Genomic DNA, 19774 nt, shown 5'->3' on the forward strand with positions numbered 1-19774 from the left:
TTCTTAACCTTCTTTTCCTGACGATTCGTTTGAATGCCATTCCTTGCAACCTGAGAGCTAAACTGAAATAGATTCAACCAAGCAGAGTGGAGGGGAAGAGAATTCCAGGAGCCCAGGTCAGTATGGATGGTGCACAAAGATTGAATGTCTCACGGACTACTCAGGGAAGGGTGGAAAGGGATTTTATTTTCTTAGGTGGGAGATGACAGTGACTAGAACATCTTCAATTTTAAATAAGCAAAATTGGTATCTGGCAAATGAATGAATGCATGAATGTAGGTTAAGGCCAGAAAGTACACAACTTGGAACAACAGGATCAGGACTTTAGACTTGATACCATCAGCATTAGGAAACCTCAGCAGTTTGGAACAGGAAAAAGACACCATTGGTATGGTGTTTGAAAAATCTTGAAGGTCTTGGAAGACATTCCATTTGCCAACATTGAAGCATGCTTGTCCCAGTCCCGCCATGATGGTTTGAACATGTATGGGTAACGTTTGGCTGAGAGCAGAACAGGAAAGCAGCCAGTGGCTGGGAAGCAGCACTACTGATTAGGATGGCCTGAGGGAGACTTCCACTCAGACAGCCTAGAAGCTAGGAAAGAGAGCCAAAGACCTCGGGCCTGGCACACAGCTGCACAAAATGCTGCACCTCTTTCTAACGGACTGGCAATAGCTATAAGATCAGTGAATGTCACCTCCATGTGCAAACCTATGCATGCTCAATTCTAAATGGGCCCATTATGACAAGGACTGCCAGGCCCCCGTGGACTTCCACGTAGAACCCAGATGTCAGCTGTCTCCTCATCCTCTCAACCAGCTGCTTGCAGCAGCAGTCTGTTTCACATTACGCCAACATGAGCTCAGATCTCAGCAACTCTTTAAGTGCACCAGCCCCTCCCCAAATCTATTCACATCACATTAATGAACAGTGGAGAATCTCCTGACAGTTTCGTGAGGGAATATATATTGCACACCCCATAGCAAACAATTAAAAAGAAGAAACAAACAACCAGACTTGAAAAGCCCTCCTTTGCTGGACAACCACCGGGGGTCTCTTTTTCAGCCCATCCCCCTGGTCTAATCTCCTGGATCCTCTTTCTCCTTCCCAGATTCCTCCTGCTCTGTTATGCAAGGTCATTCTGTCCTGACCTAGCTGCCATTCCCAAATTTGCATACCCAAGTCCAAAACACAGCTCAGATGGATAACCTGTGCTCCATACAGTCACAGGACCCACCTTCCTTGAAATGACAACTGAGGTTATAAACAAAGCGATTGTTGTTACACACGCGCGCGCACACACACACACACACACACACAGCAATAAGCATACAGATTAGTAGTTTCCAAAATGGAACCAGCTGTGTTTCCTTGGCCCCATCACTTTGCCCTCTGGGCTTTTGTTTCTTACTCTTTAATCTAAGAGGCATAGGTGGGACAGTCTGGGTGAATCCCATATGCAGCCCAGCTCTCTCCATTAAGAGTAAAGTGAAGACTTTCAAGATGGCGGAGGAGTAAGACGTGGAGAACACCTTCCCTCCCACAAATACATCAGAAATATATCTACATGCAGAACAACTCCTACTGAACACCTATTGAATGCTGGCAGAAGACCTCAGACTTCCCAAAAGGCAAGGAAATCCCCACATACCTGGGTAGGGCAAAACAAAAACACAAAGACAAAAGAATAGGGACGGCACCTGCACCAGTGGGAGGGAGCTGTGAAAGAGGAAAGGTTTCCACACGCCAGGAAGCCCCTTCGCGGGCGGAGACTGCGGGTGGCGGACGGGGAAAGCTTCGGAGCCACGGAAGAGAGCACAGCAACAGGGGTTTGGAGGGCAAAGTGGAGAGATTCCCTCACAGAGGATTGGTGCTGATGAGGACTCACCAGCCTGAGGGGCTTGTCTGCTTACAGGCCAGGGCGGGTGGGGGCAGGGAGCTGAGGCTCAGGCTTCGGAGGTCAGATCCCAGAGAGAGGACTGGGGTTGGCTGTGTGAACACAGCCTGAAGGGGGCTAGTGCACCACAGCTAACCGGGAGGGAGTCCAGGAAAAAGTATGGAACTGGCTAAGAGGCAAGAGACCATTGTTTCGGGGTGTGCAAGGACGGGATTCAGAGCACCGCCTAAATGAGCTCCAGAGACAGGCGCGAGCCGCGGCTATCAACGCGGACACCAGAGACGGGCATGAAATGCTAAGGCTGCTGCCGCAGCCACCAAGAAGCGTGTGTGCAAGTACAGGTTACTGTCCACACCTCCCCTCCCAGGAGCCTGTGCAGCCCGCCACTGCTAGGGTCCTGTGATCCAGGGACAACTTACCCGGGAGAATACACGGCACACCTCAGGCTGTTGCAATGTCACGCTGGCCTCTACCACCGCAGGCTCGCCCTGCACTCTGTACCCCTCGCTCCCCCCACCCTGAGTGAGCCAGAACCCCCTAATCAGCTGCAACTTTAACCCCGCGCTGTCTGAGCGAAGAACAGACACCCTCAGGCAACCTACATGCAGAGGTGGGGCCATAATCCAAAGCTGAACCTCAGGAGCTGTGCGAACAAAGAAGAGAAAGGGATATTTCTCCCAGTAGCCTCAGGAGCAGCGGATTAAATCTCCACGATCAACTTGATGTACGCTGCATCTCTGGAATACCTGAATAAACAACGAATCATCCCCAAATTGAGGCAGTGGACTTTGGGAGCAAATGTAGACTTGGGGTTTGCTTTCTGCATCTAATTTGTTTCTGTTTTTATGTTTATCTTAGTTTAGTATTTAGAGTTTATTATCGTTGGTAGATTTGTTTATTGATTTGGTTGCTCTCTTCCTTTTTTTTATATATAGATATATGTATTTTTTCCTTTTTATCTTTTTGTGAGTGTGTATGTGTATGCTTCTTTGTGTGATTTTCTCTGTATAACTTTCCTTTTACCATTTGTCCTAGGGTTCTCTCTGTCCACTGTTTTTTGTTTTTTTTTTTTAATAGTTTTTAGCACTTGTTATCATTGGTGGATTTGAGTTTTGGTTTGGTTGCTCTCTTCTTTCTTTCTTTCTTTCCTATTTTTATTCCTTTTAAATTTTTTTATTCTTAATCATTTTTTTTTTCCTTTTTAGCGGTACACGGGCCTCTCACTGTTGTGGCCTCTCCCGTTGCGGAGCACAGGCTCCAGACGCGCAGGCTCAGTGGCCATGGCTCACAGGCCCAGCCGCTCCGTGGCATGTGGGATCTTCCTGGACCAGGGCACGATCCCATGTGCCCTGCATCGGCAGGCAGACTCTCAACCACTGCGCCACCAGGGAAGCCATTTTTTTATTTTAATAACTTTATTTAATTTATTTTTTTCTTTCTTTCCTTCTTTTTTTCTCCCTTTTCATCAGAGCCGTGTGGCTGGCAGGGTCTTGGTGCTCTGACCAGGTGTCAGGCCTGTACCTCTGAGGTGCGAAAGCTGAGTTCAGGACATTGGCCCACCAGAGACCGCCCAGCTCCACATAATATCAGTTAGCGGCAGCTCTCCCAGAGATCTCCATCTCACCACAAACCCAGCTCCACTCAACAACCAGCAAGCTACAGTGTTGGACACCCTATGCCAAACAACTAGCAAGACAGGAACACAACCCCACCCCTTAGCAGAGAGGCTGCCTAAAATCATAATAAAGTCATAGACACCCCAAAACACACCACCAGATGTGGTCCTGCCCACCAGAAAGACAAGATCCAGCCTCATCCACCAGAACACAGGCACCAGTCCCCTCCACCAGGAAGCCTACACAACCCACTGAGCAACCTTAGCCATGGGGGGCACAGACCAAAAACAACAGGAACTATGAACCTGCAGCCTGCCTGCAAAAAGGAGACACCAAACACAGTAAGTTAAGCAAAATGAGAAGACAGAGAAACACACAGAAGATGAAGGAGCAAGGCAAAAACCCACCAGACCAAACAAATGAAGAGGAAATAAGCAGTCTACCTGAAAGAGAATTCAGAGTAATGATAGTAAAGATGATCCAAAATCTTGGAACTAGAATGGAGAGAATACAAGAAACGTTTAACAAGGACCTATAAGAATTAAAGAGCAAACAAACAATGATGAACAACACAATAAATGAAATTTAAAATTCTCTAGAAGGAATCCATAGCAGAATGAGGCAGAAGAACAGGTAAGTGACCTAAAATAGTGGAAATAACTACTGCAGAGCAGAATAAAGAAAAAAGGATGAAAAGAATTGAGGACAGTCTCAGAGACCTCTGGGACAACATTAAAGGCACCAACATTCGAATTATAGGGGTCTCAGAAAAAGAAGAGAAAAATAAAGGGACTGAGAAAATATTTGAAGAAATTATAGTTGAAAACTTCCCTAATATGGGAAAGGAAATAGTCAATCAAGTCCAGGAAGTGCAGAGAGTCCCATACAGGATAAATTCAAGGAGAAACACACCAAGACACATATTAATCAAACTATCCAAAATTAAATACAAAGAAAAAATATTAAAAGTAGCAAGGGAAAAGCAGCAAATAACATACAAGGGAATGCCCATAAGGTTAACAGCTGATCTTTCAGCAGAAACTCTGCAAGCCAGAAGGGAGTGGTAGGACATATTTAAAGTGATGAAAGGGAAAAACCTACAACCAAGATTACCCAGCAAGGATCTCATTCAGATTTAACGGAGAAATTAAAATATTTACAGACAAGCAAAAGCTAAGAGAATTCAGCACCACCAAATCAGCATTACAGCAAATGCTAAAGGAACTTGTCTAGGCAGGAAACACAAGAGAAGGAAAAGACCTACAATAACTAACCCAAAACAATTAAGAAAATGTGAATAGGAACATACATATCAATAACTACCTTAAATGTAAATGGATTAAATGCTCCAACCAAAAGATATAGACTGGCTGAATGGATACCAAAACAAGACCCATATATATTCTGTCTACAAGAGACCCACTTCAGACCTAGGGACACAAACAGACTGAAAGTGAGTGGATGGAAAAAGATATTCCATGCAAATGAAGATCAAAAGAAAGCTGGAGTAGCAATTCTCATATCAGATAAAATAGACTTAAAAAAAGACTATTATAAGAGACAAAGAAGGACACTACATAATGATCAAGGGATCAATCCAAGAAGAAGATATAACAGTGTAAATATTTATGCACCCAACACAGGAGCACCTCAATACATAAGGCAAATGCTAAGTGCCATACAAGGGGAAATCAACAGTAACACAGTCATAGTAGGGGACTTTAACACCCCACTGTCACCATTGGACAGATCAACCAAAATGAAAATAAATAAGGAAACAAGCTTTAAATGATACATTAAACAAGATGGACTTAATTGATATTTATAGGACATTCCACCCAAAAACAACAGAATACACTTTCTTCTCAAGTGCTCATGGAACATTCTACAGAATAGATCATATCTTGGGTCACAAATCAAGCCTTGGTAAATTTTAGAAAATTGAAATTGTATCAAGTATCTTTTCTGACCACAATGTTCTGAGACTAGATATCAATTACAGGGAAAAAAATGTGTAAAAAATAAAAACACATGGAGGCTAAACAATACACTACTAAATAACAAAGAGATCACTGAGGAAATCAAAGAGGAAATCAAAAAATACCTAGAAACAAATGACAATGAAAACACAATGGCCCAAAACCTGTGGGATGCAGCAAAAGCAGTTCTAAGAGGGAAGTTTATAGCAATACAATCCTACCAAGAAACAAGATAAATCTCAAATAAACAACCTAACCTTACACCTAAAGCAATTAGAGAAAGAAGAACAAAAAAAACCCAAGTTAGCAGAAGGAAAGAAAACATAAAGATCAGATCAGAAATAGATAAAAAAGAAATGAAGGAAACAATAGCAAAGATCAATAAAACTAAAAGCTGGTTCTTTGAGAAGATAAACAAAATTGATAAACTATTAGCCAGAGTCATCAAGAAAAAAAGGGAGAAGACTCAAATCAATAGAATTGGAAATGAAAAAGGGGAAGTAACAACTGACACTGCAGAAATACAAAGGATCATGAGAGATTACTACAAGCAACTCTATGCCAATAAAATGGACAACCTGGAAGAAATGGACAAGTTCTTAGAAAAGCACAACCTTCCGCGACTGAACCAGGAAGAAATAGAAAATATAAACAGACCAATCACAAGCATTGAAATTGAAAATGTGATTTAAAATCTTCCAACAAACAAAAGCCCAGGTCCAGATGGCTTCACAGGCGAATTTTATCAAACATTTAGAGAAGAGCTAACACCTATCCTTCTCAAACTCTTCCAAAATACAGCAGAGGGAGGAACTCCCAAACTCCCAAATTCATTCTATGAGGCCACCATCACCCTGATACCAAAACCAGACAAAGATGTCACAAAGAAAGAAAACTACAGGCCAATATCACTGATGAACATAGATGCAAAAATCCTCTACAAAATGCTAGCAAACAGAATCCAACAGCACATTAAAAGGATCATACACCATGATCAAGTGGGATTTATCCCAGGAATGCAAGGATTCTTCAATATACACAAATGTGATACACCATATTAACAAATTGAAGGATAAAAACCATATGATCATCTTAATAGATGCAGGAAAAGCTTCTGACAAAATTCAACACCCATTTATGATAAAAACTCTCCAGAAAGTAGGCAGAGAGGGAATTTACCTCATGATAATAAAGGCCATATATGACAAACCCACAGCCAACATCATTCTCAATGGTGAAAAACTGAAACCATTTCCACTAAGATCAGGAGCAAGACAAGGTTGCCCACTCTCACCACTATTATTCAACATAGTTTTGGAAGTTTTAGCCACAGCAATCAGAGATGAAAAAGAAATAAATGGAATCCAAATAAGAAAAAGACGATACAAACAGATGGAGTGATATACCATGTTCTTGGATTGGAAGAATCAACATTGTGAAAATGACTATACTACCCAAAGCAATCTACAGATTCAATGCAATCCCTATCAAACTACCAATGGCATTTTTCACAGAACTAGAACAAAAAATTTCAAAATTTGTATGGAAACACAAAAGACCCCGAATGGCCAAAGCAATCTTGAGAAAGAAAAATGGAGCTGGAGCAATCAGGCTCCCAGACTCAGACTGTACTGCAAAGCTACAGAAATCAAGACAGTATGGTACTGGCACAGAAACAGAAATATAGATCAATGGAACAGGATAGAAAGCCCAGAGATAAACCCCCGCACATATGGTCACCTTCTTTTTGATAAAGGAGGCAAGAACATACAATGGAGAAAAGACAGCCTCTTCAATAAGTAGTGCTGGGAAAACTGGACAGCTACATATAAAAGAATGAAATTAGAAGACTCCCAGACACTGTACACAAAAATCAATTCAAAGTGGATTAAAGACCTAAATGTAAGGCCAGACACTATAAAACTCTTAGAGGAAAACTTAGAATACTCTATGACATAAATCACAGCAAGATCCTTTTTTACCCACCTCCTAGAGAAATTGAAATAAAAACCAAAAGAAACGAATGGGACCTAATGTAACTTAAAAGCTTTTGCACAGCAAAGGAAGCTATAAACAAGACAAAAAGACAGCCCTCAGAATGGGAGAAAATATTTGCAAATGAAGCAAGTGAGAAAGGATTAATCTCCAAAATATATAAGCAGCTCATGCAGCTCAATATTAAAAAAACAAACAACCCAATCCAAAAATGGGCAGAAGACCTAAATAGACATTTCTCCAAAGAAGATATACAGATTGCCAGCAAACACATGAAAGGATTCTCAACACCACTAATCATTAGAGAAATGCAAATCAAAACTACAGTGAGGTATCATCTCACACCAGTCAAAATGGCCATCATCAAAAAATCTAGAAACAATAAATGCTGGAGAGGGTGTGGAGAAAAGGGAACCCTCTTGCACTGTTGATGGGAATGTAAATTGATACAGCCACTATGGAGAACAGTGTGGAGGTTCCTTAAAAAACTAAAAATAGAACTACCATATGACCCAGCAATCCCACTACTGGGCATATACCATGAGAAAACCATAATTCAAAAAGAGTCATGTACCACAATGTTCATTGCAGCTCTATTTACAATAGCCAGGACATGGAAGCAACCTAAGTGTCCATCGACAGATGAATGGATAAAGAAGATGTGGCACATATACACAATGGAATATTACTCAGCCATAAAAAGAAATGAAATTGAGTTACTTGTCGTGAGGTGGATGGACCTAGAGTCTGTCATACAGGGTGAAGTAAGTCAGAAAGAGAAAACAAATACCGTATCCTAAGACATATATATGGAATCTAAAAAAAAAAAAAAAGGGTCTGAAGAAACTATGGGCAGGACAAGAATAATGACGCAGATGTAGAGAATGGACTTGAGGACACGGGGAGGGGCAAGGGAAAGCTGGGATGAAGTGAGAGAGTGGCATTGACCTATATACACTACCAAATGTAAAATAGATAGCTAGTGGGAAGCAGCCACATAGCACAGGGAGATCAGCTCGGTGCTTTGTGATCAAGTAGAGGGGTGGGATAGGGAGGGTGGGAGGGAGACGCAAGAGGGAGGAGATATGGGGACATATGTATATGTATAACTGATTCACTTTGTTATAAAGCAGAAACTAACACACCATTGTAAAGCAATTATACTCTAATAAAGATGTTAAAAAAAAGAGTAATATGAAAAGACAGTGGGAAGTGAAGAAGCCAGCTATATAAACTCTATGTGTTGGGGGAGGAGGAGGTGGATAGTGGGAGGGGAGGAGAAAGGATAGGAAAGATGGGGGCAGGCAGGGTCGCAGTGGCAGGGTGAGTGTAGGGCTGCTCCCTCCAGCAGGCACGATGCAGCCCAAATGCAGGGCACGGAGGAGAAATGGCTTTGTCTCGGCGGCCGCCTACCCTCTGACTGCATTAAGCCTCACGCTTGGCCCACGATGACTTTTTGATGAAGGAGATGCAGCATCCTACAGGGGCCAACAGTCTCAGGGAAGAGAAGAGCTCAGCAGAAAGTGCACCCAGCTTTCCAATATGCTCTTCTCTCATCAGCTTTCTTTTTCAAGTGCATTTTCTGGATGCTATTTTCCTTCTAAGCTATCTGTAACTTCTCAGTAAGCAAGAAGTTGGGGGCGGGGAATCCAACAACAGTGACAGCCAAGTGGCCAGTTTCTGTGGGAACACCTATGGATGTCTACTGTACTGGGCAAGAAGAGAACAAAGTCGCTTTTATCTCCAGCTTTCCAAAAGCCTTTGTGTGCTTTAGAAGCTGGTTATTATTGCATTATTAAAGCCCCAGTGAGCCGAGCCAAGGCATGGATACGCTAGAGCTGTCCCAGGCAGCTTCAGCTAGTTCAGAGTTCTCATCCTGTGACCTAACCTGACTCCGGGCTTGCCATCCAGCGCATCCCAGTGAAGGGGGAGCAGGAAGGAGAGGCCAGGCCTTTAGAGAAGGTGCCTCGGGGCTTCCAACCAAACTGGTCTGTTCGGTTCCCAGGAATCATTTTGAGCATAGTCCATTTTGCCAATATTGTGTTTCTTAAAGCACCAGCAGTGTAAACTGGGGGGAGAAACTGTTGCATAAGGACATACATATCTCAAACCAGATTTTCCTGGGTTTCAGCCAGCAGGTTGTGCGGGGAAGGCTGGGAGGACGTAGTGTTCAGGTTTGTGTGTCACTGGGGTCTGGGGATGAGGGTTATGGTGAGGACAGGCTGGGGCATAGTTTGCTGAGCACAGATTTGCTCCAGTTTGTTGCAGATTGCTAATCACAACACCTATGAGCTTTGTCATCCGTCCCAACCCCTACTTTCGCAGAGGAGAGGAAGCCCAAAGAGGCAAGGTGACTTGTCCAAGGTTGCACAGTGAATCGGTGTCCTCCTGAGCTCTCCACAGCCTGGACACGTGCTGAGCATGTGTGGTGTTCATGCTCCAGACCTGCAGGTACAGGTGCCCTTTCAGTGGCAGTGCCAGTTTCACATTTCACGTTAGTGTTTGGGCAGAGAAGCCCCCAGAAAGCACAGACTGTCCATTTCACTGGGCCTTGTATAGCAAGCAGCAAGGCTCAGGCACAGGTAGGAGCTTATGTTTCTGGACAAACCCTGAAAAAAGATCAACGTCACATCCTCCAACCAGCTCCAGTGTGCTTATTCTCAAGTAAATGTGGCAAAGCAGTCCAGCTGGAGAGGCTGCAGAATGACAGAACAGCAGAGGGCTGCCATGGATGGTTGTGCAGACCACGCACTCCACAAAGGGCCTGGATGAGGGGCTGAGCAGTGGCCAAAATCCAGCCTGCCTTCCACTAACTGGGCCCTACCCTGGTACAGTGCTCCTAATCTTTCCCGTCTCACGAAGACTTCCCCTTTGAGTAGGAAAGCTTCCCTCTCTGCCGGCCCTTCTTCTATCCTTCCCTTCTACCTCATTCCTATTCACTAAAGGTTTCACTTTCTTTGTTTTTAATTTATGTTTTTCAGATTCACTTGTTAAGCTGTAATCACCAAACTAGTGATGAGCCCTGCTCACACTGCACTGTTTGAAACCACTGAGCCCATCTTCAGGCTGCCTGTTCCACCTTCCGGACATGGTCTTCCCATGGTGCATCTGACTACCTCTGTTCGTGTGCTGCTTCCTCCAAGAAGCCTTCCCTGACCATTTCCTTTTCCCCCACACATCTCACCTCAGGAGTGAGGTCTATCACCCACAACTTCCTAGGTACAACCTTGGGGAGCTTTCGATACATTGTGGAATGATCTATTAATAAGTTCATCTTCTCCTTAGATCTGCCCTGTCCGATATGGTAGCCACCAGCCATATGTGGCTATTGAGTACTTAAACTGGGTCTGATCTGAATGGAGATGTCTTGTAAGCTACATACCACATGTGAAATGCTTAGTATGAAAAAACTAACCTAAAATATATCATTGATAATTTTTATATCGATTACATGTTGAAATGACAATATGCTAGATAAATTGGGTTAAATTAAATGGCTGATTAAAATTAATTTCACCTGTTTCTTTTTACTTTTTAACGGGGCTACTAGAAAAATTTTAATTACCTATGTGGCTTGCATTATATTTCTGTTGGACAGCACTGCTTAGACTGTAAACCTCTCTAGGTCAGGGACCCTGTCTTACTTATCTTTGTACCCCCAGCACCTAATGCAGACACACATTTGGATGTTGAGAAAGTAGCAATACAGTTGTCACCTTGTATTGTCACTGTCACTGCCTACCTGTCTATCTCTACCACGATGCTTTGTGTGCCCTGAGCACAGAGACCGTGCCCCACCTAGCACAGCGTTCGACAAGAGGCAGATGCAGAAGAAATGTTGAAGAATAAGGTAAAGGAAGTATTTTATCTAAATATGTAAGAAGGGTTTCTTTTCATTTAATCTTGCTGTCTCATTCCACTTGGGGACCACAGACAGGATACGGCAACTTTGTAGGTGGGAAAGAGCCTGGTAGCTGCAACATCCTGACTGGATCTTTCTGAGTTAAGACAGGGGAAGTGAGCAGAGGAGGAGCTGGCACAGCCAGTGGGAGAGGAGCTGCACCCTATAGCCAGCCCAGTGGTCTGTTAGATGAGGGGCAAACGTCTTAAAAGTCAAGGATTAGAAAAACCATTCTGGGTGATGCAAATAAACAGAGGACAAAGGTCATGGAATATAGAGACTAACTTTCACGACCACATCATTTAATAGCTTAGCCTGTCCTCTTAGGTACTGACCAGTGGATGGTAAATTTTAAAAATCTTTACATATTTTTTGGCTATAGAAATAAAGCTGGCTCACCGTAAAAAAAAAAAAAAAAAAAAAAAAAGAAAAGAAAAGAAAAAATGGTTTTTGAAGCCAAAACCTCACAATTATATAGAAATGTTTCAAGTGAAAAGTCAAAGTCCTCTGTGACCCACTCCAAAGCAAAACCCAACAACTGCTAATAACACATTGGTATTCTTCCTTCTAGGCTTTTCCATTATGCAGATACTTTGCTTTGCTTTTGCTTTTTTGTTTGTTTGTTTTTTTCCATAAATGAGATTATATTCTAAATAACATTCTGCAACTTACTTTTCAAACATATAGCTATATTGTCCACGTTTCCTCATGTCAGTATATAAAAATCTATCTGTTCTTTTTAGCTGGACCAGAGTGTTCCATTTATTCAAATAACCCCCTTGTCACTGGACATCAGCAATAAAGACAAACACTTCTTTGCTCTTGCAAACAGGCTGCAGCAAACATCCTCAGACACATCTTGGCAACTTTTGTGTTTCTATAGGAACAAAAATAGTTTCATTTTTGTCCTAATGAAGATGGGGCTGCTAATCAGAATAGGACCGCCCACATTAAAAAAAGACAAAAACAGATTGGGGTGGAGGTACAGGGAGGAGATGGTGATGGTAATGGTGGATTTGGGGCCTGGTGTCAGTATTTTTGTAGTAGTGAAAGAAGAGTCCATTTAGCATGAATCTCATTTTCTAGCTCTAATTCTAAAACTGTTCCTTTTAAATTTAACCTGAAAGCTCAATTTTGGTTCAGCCTGTATGAAGTTCAAGAACATCCTCTTACGTATATCCCAGTTAGAACTGTAATTGGATATGTCCTTCGGTCTGGCATTCACTGGGTCAAGCTTCCACTTTTTCCTACTGAAGGACTTACGGGTTCTTTAATTACACAGGTAACTGTGGTTTGAAATTCAAAACAACAGTATGTCTCTCATAGTTCTCCTGAGAAAGAAAAATTCTAATGGTAAACAATGCCCTTAGGGTTTCATGTCCCCCACCAAGTGCATCTAGATGCCCTCCTGGCTTTACCTTATATACTAATAGGGCAGACAAGTCACTAATCTCTGCTGGCCTGTGACATGGTGCCGCCTACTTTATTATTATTGTCAGGAATAATGTATGAATCATTATAGTCAGGATTACAGATAGTGTATGTAAAGCACAAGAACAAGGTACACGTTCAAATAATGGCGACTAGTATTATTTTCAATTTAAACTACTAGGATTACATAAAAAACAAAAGAGATAAAAGTCAAAAGCAGTGAGGAAGAAGGAAGAGCCAAAGAATATTAGTAGTCACTTTGAACGTTTTTATTGCAGGAACTTTGATACCTCTTTTCCACAGTGCCAGGAACTAACATCAATTAAGGGAGCACTACCTGCCAAGTTCTGTGTGAGGGATTTTACATATATCATCCTACTTAATTCTCCCAACAGATTTGTGAGGTAAGTCATCTTTTCCCATTTTACAGGTAGAAAAACTGAGACCCAGGTTTACTGTTTAAACAGCTTTCTCAGACTTATCAGTGAAGTAAGTGGATAAGCTGGTATTAAAACTCAGAGCAGTTTGCTCCAAATCTACACTTGTCTGGGTACCAAGCTGCTGTCCACAGGATCGGACTGCCTCATGAAGCCCTAACATATGCTTATCTCCTGCACATCTTCCTTCACCTGACCCCACTTTGATCTGAGGCAGATCCAGGACTTCCCTCTTGCCTTGTTTGATTCTCTACTGTATCAGTCAGGACTCTCTCAGTTGCAAGTGACAGAAAGTCAAAGCAAACTGGCCTAAGCACATCAAGGACATGTGCTCATGCACATGAAAAGTCCAAAGATGGACTTGGGCCTCAGGCATGGCTGCACTCAGGGGCTCAGATAGTGTCAACAGGCTCTGTCTATCCTCCCTGGCCCTCTGGGTTCTAGGACTGGCTTTACTCTCAAAGGAGTCTCTCCTCGGGGCAGAAACCACAGCCCCACCCAAAAAAGAGGACCCTTCCTTTCTCCCAGTGTCCATATTGTCCATATATCAAACCTTAGTTAAACTTCACATGCCTACTCCTCAAACAGTCACCATGGCTGGAGGTATGGTGTATGCTGCTGGCCAGGCCCACCCCTGTGGCCAGGGAATTTGGGGTCACCCTTCCCTGAGTCACAAGGAATAGTTCCCCACAGAACATAGGGTTGGCAATGAAAGGAAGGGCAAAAGGAGTCCTCAATAGACCAAAGCCACAGATATCCTCTGGAGAATTCTTGTTCTTCACTCAGCAACAGCTCACAGACTTTGTCTTTTGCCTGGAAAAAACCTCATACTTTAGATATATGATTCCATAATGGGTTTTTTTTGCATATTTATCTTGCATCATTGTGTACAGTGTCTACAAGAGGTCTGCAAATCCCATTGGACATGTTGTATCCTGCCTCCTCTTTCCACCTAATTATCATAACAGCATTGTCATTTTTGATGCTTTGGCCTGAAGTTTGTAGAAAGCTCTAGTCAAAATGGCTTAAACAGTGAGGAAAATGTCCTTACCCACACATGAGGAAGTCCCAGGTAGGGCGACTCTAGGTTGACTGAGTCCACACCTCAGACTCTCTCCATTTCTCTCTCTGCCATCCTCAGGGTGTCAGCTCTGTCCTCTGTGCTCCTCTCCAGGTTACAGGATGGCCATACAGTCCTGGGTACCACACCCAGCTGAGATAAAATCCTGTAGAAGAAAAAACTGGCTGCCCTGTATTTCATTTGCCAGAACTGAGTCACCTGAGTTACCTGGCCTGAGAGGTCCAATAGATGTGGCAAGTGAAGTTTACATTTTAGTTCATTCAAATTTGGTAAAATCAGGGAATTCCCTTGTGGTCCAGTAGTTAGAACTCAGCGCTTTCACTGCCAAGGGCCCAGGTTCAATCCCTGGTCGGGCAACTAAGATCTCACAAGCTGTGTGGTTTGGCAAAAAAAAAAAAAAAAAAAGAATTTTATAAACTCAAAAGTACATCAATCACACTAGCCATTTTTCCATGATCAGAGACACTTCTATTGGACACCTCTCTATACCAGTCACTGGCAAGGAGAATACAATTACTATGATTGTCAAGTAAAACATCAATAGTGGAGTCAGCCATTGGTACCTACTAAGTTTCAATTTTGTGCCTTGACTTTGCACTGGGCTGGGAATGCAAGAAATGTATACTCTAGCAAGGGTGATAGACACATACACAGACCACCACGATGAAGGGTGACTTTCATAAATGCTAGAAGACTAGAACCAACCAAAGGGTTCTGAGTGTTCCACACAAGGACAGATAGCTCCTGGCAGGGGACAACAGGGAAGGCCAGCTTGAGAGCATTTATGTGGCAGCAGTGTATAGGGTAGATCTGAAAGCTTAATTAAGAGGCTGTTGCCATAGTCCAGACAAGCAAAAATGAAGATGAAGAAAGAATGGAAAACGGGACACAAACGTGGAGTGCTTTTCCTTAAGAGTCTGAGTTCCACTGAAAGTTAAAAGCCAGACTGACTTTGTAAAAAATCAGAATTTCAGAATATTTTAAAGATTGTTTTTCTTCAAGTTCATATTGTAAAACAAACCATGAAGATAAATTGGAAAGGGACCCCAGGACAACTATCCTTTGTGTGGGATCTGAGCCTTCCATGAGAAGTTTACCTTTATTTATTTAATTGGCTGCATCAGGTCTTAGTTGTGGCACATGGGATCTTCATTGTGGCATGTGGGACCTTTCGTTGCAGCACTCAGACTCTTCGTTGCGGCACATAGGCTCTCTAGTTGTGGCGTGAGAGCTTAGTTGCCCTGTGGCATGTGGGATCTTAGTTCCCTGACCAGGGATCGAACCCGTGTTCCCTGCATTGGAAGGTGGATTTTTACCACTGGACCACCAGGGAAGTCCAAGAAGTTTACCTTTAATGAGACATTCTCCCTTGGGTCATCAGACCATCTCCTATACTGGTTGACATCCATGGAAATACATGTTTGTTATGACGCAGTAGTCCAAATGTAGATTCAAATGTTACGTTTAAATTGGAACAAGAGTGATGGGTTTTTGGTGATGCCATTTCAGGGGATTACTGGGTTGCTTTGTCAGGGGTGGCTTGGCCCAGGGATGATGGATTGCTGTGGGCAGAAGACTGATTACACTGAGTTAACATCAACCAATCTCTTCCCTGAGCAGCCCAGTGTAGCAGCAGACCTACTCCAGCGTGTGCCACTGCAGTTGCTTCTGCTGGAAACTGTGGATGAAACTGTCAGCCTTCCCTTGACCAGGACTGGAGGGCTTCTCGCTTCTCAGTTGCCCAGATGACACCCCTACTTCCAACCTTGTAAGCACGTGCCACACCCTGTCCCCAGTGCTGAGAGCTGTAGCTCTTTCTTTTCCATGAACTGGAGACTGCCCTTCACCATGAAGTCCATGAAGCTTAACCTTCAGGGCCTCTCATTTGCATAGGCCCTTTCCACGGCCCTGGCAGGAGTCTCGCCAATGTGTTCACATGGTCTTATGTTTTTGTAAAACTTACCCAAGTAGTACATTTTCCTTGCAATTGATTAAGAATACTGCTTCTTGCAGTATTCTGAGTGCAGATACCCACTCCCTCACACAACTCTAGGTGGAGTAACATTGCAGGAGCCCCAGGCATTTTCAGAATCCAGTTAAGGGGAAGGTGAGTGAAGGAGAAGTTTAGTTTGGATTTATGAGGCTATATTTGTGTAGGTCACAGTCACTTCCATGTATAGTTGTATTACTGCCAGCCGTCCCAGAGAGGAATGACTTTCTGAAACACTCCTATCACCTACCCTGCCAACACCCTCACCATCTTAGTTCTCAGGTACAGCACCTCGGTCATATGGAAATGTGAACATGTCCTTTAGCCCCAGCATGAGATATACATGAAGAGTGGAGGAGAAATATGCAATCTCACTCCTGGCCATATATCCAGAGAAAACTCTAATTCAAAAAGATGCATGCACCCCAATGTTCATTTCAGCACTATTCACAATAACCAAGACATGGAAGCAAACTAAATGTCCATTGACAGAGGAATGGATAAAGAAGATGCAGTACATATATACAATGGAATACTGCTCTGCCATTAAAAAAAATGAAATAATGCCATTTGCAGCATTTTCTCTAGGATGGACCTAGAGATTATCATACTAAGTAAAGTAAGTCAGAAAGAGAAAGACGAATATCATATGATGTCACTTATATGTGGTATCTAAAATATGACACAAATGAACTTATCTACGAAACAGAAACAGACTCACAGACATAGAGAACAGACTTGTGGTTTCCAAGGAGGAGGAGGGGGTGGGGGAAGGATGGACTGGGAGTTTGGGGTTAGCAGATGCAAACTATTGTATAGAGAATGGATAAACAACGAAGTGCTACTGTATAGCACAGGGAACTATATTCAATATCCTGTGATAAGCCATAATGGAAAAGAATATGAAAAAGAATGTATGTATGTATAACTGAATCACTTTGTTGTGTAAAGTTTGAAATGCATTGAGCTAGAGATAATATATGGAAATTCTTCCAAGCATAAGATATAGAAAGTTGTTAAGTGGATGATTGAGTCCTTTCAACATCTAATCAGACTAGAAGTCCTCTTTTACCAGGAAAATGCCTGATGCTGTACTGTATACAATTACAAAGAAAATCAAATCTCCTTTGTTGTTATTGTTAATGGGAATTGTGAGAAATAGAATTTATGAAGAGTTCTATATTTATCAGGTGTGTGTTCCAAGCAAAATAACAAAAGCAAGTGTGTTTAGAATGGTTCACATACGATAGAAACAAGAGAAGTTTTCTCAGATTTGAATACAATCATACAAATTTACACGGCATTACCCATAACAAGTTGGGAAGCTAAAAGAAAAAATTTTTAAGTATTAAGTAATTAAGTAACCATTCTAGAGGCTTCCGGGAAGAAGGAAATGTTAAATTACCTTTTTCTTCTCCTTTTAGGTTCTGATATCACAAAACTGTTTTCAAGTGAAGAGGTAATGAAAGAGTTTTCAGACAAGGGATGCTCTTAAAAGAAAAAGACTCTAAAGAGGTACAGTTAATAAAAGGCAATAATAAGATAAATGATAAGGCCATTAATAAACTATTGTTATTTCTTTGGATTTGTGATATTTCTGGTATCAGTCAACTTGAAAAATTTTAACTTACTATGATTCTTCTCTCTAAATAAATGTTTATATTGGTAATAATTTTTTTACTCATAATTTTGATTCTTTTTCTGACAGAGAATCCCCCAAATCTAAAAAGCTTCAGGCCTCCCACAAAACCTGGATCCATGGTTGGTCAAGGGAGATTGTGAGGTAATAGTAAAGTTTACTTTTGTTTTACTCATAGCTGGTGAGTCTGTGTTTCTGTGTAAGTTTTCATTCAAAGAAAACGGGATTTGTTCCAGTGGAACTGAAGAAATAGCTTCAGCCAGGCCAACAAAAGAGGCAGCATGGAATGAATGACAACAGACAGTAGATTTTGGTGTAATTTTTGGCTTTCTGGTGGACTGAGAGAGCTCGGACATGTTATTTATCCTTATGAGTCAGTCTCATCACCTGTAAAATGACAAATTTGGCTAAGATGAGCTAAGAGTTCCTTTCCAGTGCTATGTTTCTGATTTTAACAGCTAAGTGTTGCTAAGTCAAGGTATTCCGTGACTTGCCTTGGAGAACATAGAGGAATGGCTCGTTAATTTTTAATTTGCAAACGACTGCTGCAAAGTTTGTGAAACCTGATCAGTCTCATAAGTAGGTTACATATCCCTCCTATATTATTTGCATTGTTTAATTATTTAATACATCCTTTCTTTCATAATAGGGCAAAGGTAAACTTTTGCACTGCCCCTTCTATATAGCCACAAATTCTGCATAAGTGGGATCCAGAGCAATTAACTTTTACTGTTAAAACTCTACCACCACCTTCATTTCTATATACTTCCTATATTTTTTTAAGCTATTCTTATAGATGTGATCCTATTTTATCACCACCAAATTCTTAGAGGGTACACGAAGTATGGATAGTTATCTCCATTTAGCAGATTTGGAAACTGAGATGGAAAAAGGCTAAATCACGTTTTATTAGTTTTAGTTGACTAGAGGCAGAAACAACTGGAATACGGCTCCTCTGATGCCCACTCCCCCTGTGAAGGTCAATATGTAGAAATAAACATCTGGGACAGAGAGGTGGACACTCTGGTTATTGGCATATATTGGCCAAAAGTCCTAGGATTTCATGGCAGTGAGAACATGGGTGGCAGCACAGTGCCCAGGCAGTGTGAGGACGTTTATCCACTGCTGGGGACAGATCTGGAATTCATTTTATTTTATTTTACTTATTTTTAAAATTTTCAGTGAAATATAGTTGATTTACAATGTTGGTTACAGGTGTTCAGCAAACAAAGTGATTCAGAGATAAATATATATATGAATAATAAAGATAAAGATAAATATATAATGAATAAATAAATAATAAATAAAGAATATATATAATATGTATGAATATATATTATATATACATATATTGTATACATGAATATATAATATATATGAATATATACATATATAGTGTACATGAATATATAATATATATGAATGTATATAATATATATGAACATATATATATTATATATATGAATATATATAATATATATGTTCATATATATATAATATATATATATTCTTTTTTAGATTCTTTTCCATTAGAAGATATTGAGTATAGTTCCTGTAATTTATTTTAAATATTAGAGGAAAGGCAATCGAGACTAGCCAGTCCCTGAAGGTTTAGTGGAACACTGTCCAGAACCCCCTGACAGCCCCAGTGCACAGCTAAACATGCTGGCTGAGCAACGTGCAACCATCAGATACCTCAGAGTCTGGAGAACAAGATAGCACCTCTGCGCACGGAGTATCTGGCTGGCGTTGGCTCCTTCCCCCGACCCATCCTCCACTGGGTTCCCGAGATTAGGCCATTTATTCCA

The sequence above is a fragment of the Hyperoodon ampullatus genome, assembly GCF_949752795.1.
Source record: "Hyperoodon ampullatus genome assembly, chromosome: 2".
Taxonomy (NCBI): domain Eukaryota; kingdom Metazoa; phylum Chordata; class Mammalia; order Artiodactyla; family Ziphiidae; genus Hyperoodon; species Hyperoodon ampullatus.